This window comes from Anoplophora glabripennis, unplaced genomic scaffold (genome assembly GCF_000390285.2).
Source record: "Anoplophora glabripennis isolate ALB-LARVAE unplaced genomic scaffold, Agla_2.0 scaffold550, whole genome shotgun sequence".
Lineage (NCBI taxonomy): Eukaryota > Metazoa > Arthropoda > Insecta > Coleoptera > Cerambycidae > Anoplophora > Anoplophora glabripennis.
In genome coordinates, this window is record NW_019416641.1 from 237597 (window position 1) to 244334 (window position 6738).

Below are 6738 nucleotides of genomic sequence, written 5' to 3' on the forward strand. Positions count from 1 at the left end.
TTTATTTATTTATTTTTGATATTTCAGTTGAATTTTAGATACGGATTTATTACATTTGATTGAAGGAGTAAGTTTTAAACCACAAAAGCATTAGAAATTCTTTGATTTTTGAAGTCATTTATGATTTATGTAATAAAAAGATAGTCATGGACGACTTGTGAATACAGGGTGTTATAAAAAAAGTGAAAAAAGAGAATTAAAAGCAAAAAATACCCCAAATAGACAAAAAAATTCATATGTACGTATTTCAGGAACCGTTAGCTTCCGAGATACAGGGTGTGAAAAATTTCATAAAAAAGGTCTATTTTTATTTAAATCTTCCAAAACAGGAAACCAAATCAAATCTAATTCGGCATATAAATCTGCACACTTCCAATATGGTGATAATAAATTATCTATCTTCATTATTTTGAGCAGTAAAATTTTGCTAAAATAGCATTGTCCAAAAAACCTGAGTAAATTACGTAGACAACGTTGTCTTATCTCATTATTTTCTTATTTTGTGGAGTATTTTTTGTTGTTACAGTTATTACGTTATTTTTTAATAAAATATATTGCGTGTCCCCATACCGATGAAAGGACTCTTGTAAGAAAAAACAAATGTTGATGTGAAAAATGACCATTTAGAATTCTGCCTTACTCGTTCGTAAAACAAAAATCTCCTTTGATTTGAAATCATTTAAATAAATCCGTAAAATTTAATAGGCCTTAGAAATTCAGAAAAATTTGAGTATATTCATTAGTAGTGTAATTTCTGTATATGGTACAAAATATTATTAAGAAAAATTTCTCAGAATTTCTAGGTCTACTTTTATAACTTACTTGATTTTACATTCTCAAAATAGGCGTGGAATACTGAAATTTTTTACGCATACTTAATTCTTCATTTCATGAAGTCAATTAAATTTTATTTGGGGATATCCAGTACAAGAATATTGCGAAAACTACTTTAAATTACCTTAATGAGGGAATAAATATGCAAAAACCACCTATAAATGTACACAATATTAATTTCATGACGTATGTGTCACCATGTGTCACCATATAATCTAAAGAGCATCGAAATTCATTAACGTTGCTCTAATCTGCTTTAGAATCCTTCGAAATCCACCAAACCTTTTATAAAATTTATCAGTGTACATTGAAATGGCTTCTTCAGAAAGCATTAAAATGAATTAGGTCACAATAAAATATTTAAAATCAGATTTAGAATACATATTATTTTAAAATATATAAAAGAATGCCAAAATACATCAAAATAGATTTAATAATACGTTGAAATCTTCTAAAAACACCAAATATGTGCTTGATTATATTTATTTATATAATTTTTCAATTTTTCGTTCTGTGAAATATTTCTTAATAACATTATATCGTATCTCAACAGAAGGAGCATATTATAAGTAAAAAAAAAAACTGAAATCAAGTAAAAATTGAATTAGGCCTAAGACATTGATATTTTCCACAAATACTCAGTTTTCATTTTATTAAAGTTCTGAATAACGTGACGCCAGGTACAAAAATGAAATGACTTCACTGATGACAAAAATCAGACTAATTTTTCAGGGCATTCTGGATTTTAAGAATTTGAAATCAAAACATATTTTGTTTCATGAACAAACATTTTTAAACACTAGCATTTCTTATTTGTTATTTGGTACAAGAGTCGTTCACTTATATATAAATAAACCTGTTGAATTCGAATCCGTAGTTCGTGCTGGCCATTGTATCGTTAATGAGCAACTTTCAGCTATCTGACGCTATTTGCGTGTGTATAATATCAGCGATATCCATTAAACGTAAAAGCTAAAACTATTTTCGCGATGATCTTCAAGACGCCATGTTAATGCCGCGAGCATTTCCTCAAAGCCGACAATGCCGTGCCTGGGCTAGGGCAATGTCATTTGATAGCCCCATTCCCCCGTCATTCCACAGGTTTATTGCTAACCTACGATTTTATAGGGGGTGATGAACGTGCGATAAAAAGCATTTACGGCTTTATTATTAGCACAAAGGGAAATTTTCAGGATTGCTGTTACGCTACAGATTGAGGATTCATGAACTGAATGATATAAATGTAATGTACGAAGCTGCTAAGGAAAATTCACTCACATATCTGAAATAAGGATGACATTTGCCGATATGACAAACGCATTTTTTCAATTTTGTGTCGAGACTTTTCGGGATTTTTCGTTTTTATACTCCACATATTGTTGATGGTTTGTCACATATGATTTCATTAATTCTAAGCTGCCTACAATAAACCAATATGATTTATCCATCAGAATATTATCTGATTCACAGTCAAATGCTTTAGTAAGATCTAAAAACTGAGAGCCTATATATTCACCTTTTTCGAAAGCTTCATTTACGAATGCTGTTAATTTCTCGATTACTAGTAGTCCAGGGNCAATAAAATATTTAAAATCAGATTTAGAATACATATTATTTTAAAATATATAAAAGAATGCCAAAATACATCAAAATAGATTTAATAATACGTTGAAATATTCTAAAAACACCCAAATATGTATTATACAGGGTTCATTAACAATGGGAAAATCGAAAGTTGAAGATACTACACGTGAAATGGTGAATATTGGCGCAAACATGCCTTATCCGAAAGTTGATAGTTTCGGAAATACAGGGTGTTGAAAGTTCAAATTTTAAATAGTTTTTTTTGCGATTATTCTGAAAATATGTAGGTTAGGAACTTGAAAATTTGTGAAACTATATTTTTTAAGCGACGAATAAGATGCGTGTTGCAATTTCAGCGTTACTCATAGAGGGCGCCACTTATGGCCAATTTTACCGAAAAGATAGTTAATAACTTTTTACCCTGTATGTCTAACATGAAATTTGATTCAAAATCTGAAAGAACAATCATTTTTCCATTAATTATGTATTCTTGATTCGTTTCGGTAACACGATCCGTTTTCGAGAAAAATCGATTTAACCAACACGAGAAACACGATAGTACGAGAAATTAAAAGCGAAACAAACCAAGTGTTTCTTCGTGTTATTACAACAATTAACAATAAAACAAATGAAATTCGTAATAATGATATAGAGTCAGTGTTCGAAGAATCCACCGTTGACATTTACACACTTTACACAACGTTTTCCGAGAGATCTTCGAGTTTGAAACAACATATTGGGATTACGTTTTACTTCGTTGGCAGCGATTTGTATTCTTTGCCACAACTCTTCACACGAACCAATAGATTCTTATTCCATATCTTTCATTCGAGAATAAATAAAAAAATGAAGAGGATTGAACTGATGGCCAAGCAAAAATGCTTCCACGGCTTGAAGAAGTTCCACTTTATTTAAGAAGATACATGTGGTTTATACACTACGGGGCTCCACCGCATTTTTCTCGGCCAGTGCGTGCATATTTAGATGCAGTTTTTCCAAATCGGTGGATTGACCATGTAAGCATTTTTGCTTGGCCACCCAAAAATCCGGACTTCAAACCTCTTGATTTTTCTATATGGTCTCGAATGAAAGATATAGTTTACAAAGAATCTATTGGCACGTGTGAAGAGTTGTGGCAAAGAATACAAATCGCTGCCAACGAAGTCAGACGCAATCCCAATATGTTGTTTCAAACTCGAAGATCTCTCAGAAAACGTGTAAAGTGTATCAGTGTCAACGATGGATTCTTACAATTACTTTAAATCATAATTACGTATTTTATTTGTTTTATTGTTAATTGTTGTAATAACACGAAGAAACATTTGGTTTGTTTCGCTTTTAATTTCTCGTATTATCAAAACATAGGGTTCGTTGAAACGATTTTTCTCGAAAACTAATCGAGATACCGAAATGAAACAAGAATACATAATTAATAGAAAAATGATTGCTCTTTCAGGTTTTGATCAAATTTCATGTTAGACATACAGGGTAAAAATTTGAATAGGCCTAAGACATTGATATTTTACACAAATAATCAGCTTTCATTTTGATAAAGTTCTGAATAACGTGACGTCAGGTACAAAAATGAAATGATTTTACTGATGACAAAAATCAGACTTCTAAATTTTCAGGGCATTCTAGATTTTACAATTTGAAATCAAAACACATTTTGTTTCATGAACAAACATTTTTAAACAGTAGCATTTGTTATTTGTTATTCGGTACAAGGAGTCGTTCACTTATATATATAAATAAACCTGTTGAATTCGAATCCGTAGTTCGTGCTGGCCATTGTATCGTTAATGAGCAACTTTCAGCTATCTGACGCTATTTGCGTGTGTATAATAACAGCGATATCCATTAAACGTAAAAGCTAAAACTATTTTCGCGATGATCTTCAAGACGCCATGTTAATGCCGCGAGCATTTCCTCAAAGCCGACAATGCCGTGCCTGGGCTAGGGCAATGTCATTTGATAGCCCCATTCCCCCGTCATTCCACAGGTTTATTGCTAACCTACGATTTTATAGGGGGTGATGAACGTGCGATAAAAAGCATTTACGGCTTTATTATTAGCACAAAGGGAAATTTTCAGGATTGCTGTTACGCTACAGATTGAGGATTCATGAACTGAATGATATAAATGTAATGTACGAAGCTGCTAAGGAAAATTCACTCACATATCTGAAATAAGGATGACATTTGCCGATATGACAAACGCATTTTTTCAATTTTGTGTCGAGACTTTTCGGGATTTTTCGTTTTTATACTCCACATATTGTTGATGGTTTGTCACATATGATTTAATTAATTCTACGCTGCCTACAATAAACCAATATGATTTATCCATCAGAATATTATCTGATTCACAGTCAAATGCTTTAGTAAGATCTAAAAACTGAGAGCCTATATATTCACCTTTTTCGAAAGCTTAATTTACGAATGCTGTTAATTTCTCGATTACTAGTAGTCCAGGGAACGAAGAGAAAATAGGGTAAAACCTCCGAATACTTTCGGATAGATCCGATTTTTATGAAAATTTGGAATTAAGCTTATTTTACCCTGTAGATGAAAAGTTATATATGCTTGATATGCGGTTTTTATTTTTAGGGCATGAAAACCAGCCCTTCTGCTAAAAAACTGAATAAATATAAAAATAGGTTTTATACTAAAATCATATCTTAATAGAATAAATATTGTTTTATACTGTGGGTTCTAATTTACGTTATTTCTATACAGTTTCAACTCTTAAAAATCATCCTTAATGATATAAATATAACATTAGTAGTTTCTTTGACCTTAAAAAAATTTTTTAGCGCATATATTATAGATAGAAATCTTTTCAATAGTTTATGGTATTATAAATAATTTATTACAGTATTTCAATCCTTAAAAAACTATCCCTAATAACAAAATATTTAAAAAATATATTTTTTAAGTGTTTGAAACGACCTGTTTATAATACAATTTATTGTCTTAACCCTTAAAAACCACCCCCGATGACAAAATATAAAAAATTGCTTTTAAATTATTTAAAATGAAATATAATTTTTTTTTCGTAATATTTTTCTCGCGATTTACTGTAATTTATGCAATATTCAAAATAATTATTTCTCAATATTTTTTTCATGGTCATAATTTTAAATTTTCAAATATACATATGTACATGGTGTTTCAGCAAGACCTCCCGTAAATTCAGGTATGACAATTTTTTGTCTTATGACCTATATGTCTATCTCCTCTTGTTTTCGAGATACAGAGCGACAAAATAAAATTTTTGAAATAAAATTTTTACGAAAGTTTCCAAACAATGCGAAATATTTTTATGAAATTTGGTATTCCGGGGTTTTTAAGGACGCCAAATACGCTGGTCTAATAATTTTTTTGATATTTTATAGAGGGCGCTAGTTACGCTACATTCCTATTACATTTTAGGTTCTATTTTCTTTTAGGTAAGTTTTTTACCATTCAGACTCCAATTTCTAATGTACAATTTTATTTTCTAAAAATAATGTACTCGTGTCAGAATTTCCTAATGTGGACAGTTTTCGAGAAAAAAGGCTTTTAATTAAACTCTTACAAAATTACGGTGAAAAAAATAAATGACTTTTCTCAAAGTAGGCTTATGTCAAAACTTATTGATGGATGTCTCATAAACAACTCGTACATTCTAAGTGATATTTTAAACTCTAATTAACTTTATATCAAAATTTTAGTGTTTGTTAGTGACTGTAGTTTGTAATGACTATTTACAGTCACTAAAATTTTGATATAAAGTTAATTAGAGTTTAAAATATTACTGAGAATGTATGCGTTCTTTATGAGACATCCATCAATAAGTTTTGACACAAGCCTACTTTGAGAAAAGTTACTTATTTTCTACACCGTAATATTGTAAGAGTTAAATTAAAAACCTTTTAACTCGAAAACCGTCCAAATTAGGAAGTTCTAACAAGAGTACATTATTTTTAGAAAATAAAATTGCACATCAGAAATTGGAGCCCGAATGCGAAAAAACCTAACCTCAAAAGAATTAGAACTTAAAATGTAATACGACTGTAGTATAACTAGCGCCCTCTATAAAATATACAAAAAATAATTAGACCAACGTGTCTGGCGTCCTTAAAAGCCCCGGAATATCTAATTTCATAAAAATNAAATCATAATTACGTATTTTATTTGTTTTATTGTTAATTGTTGTAATAACACGAAGAAACATTTGGTTTGTTTCGCTTTTAATTTCTCGTATTATCAAAACATAGGGTTCGTTGAAACGATTTTTCTCGAAAACTAATCGAGATACCGAAATGAAACAAGAATA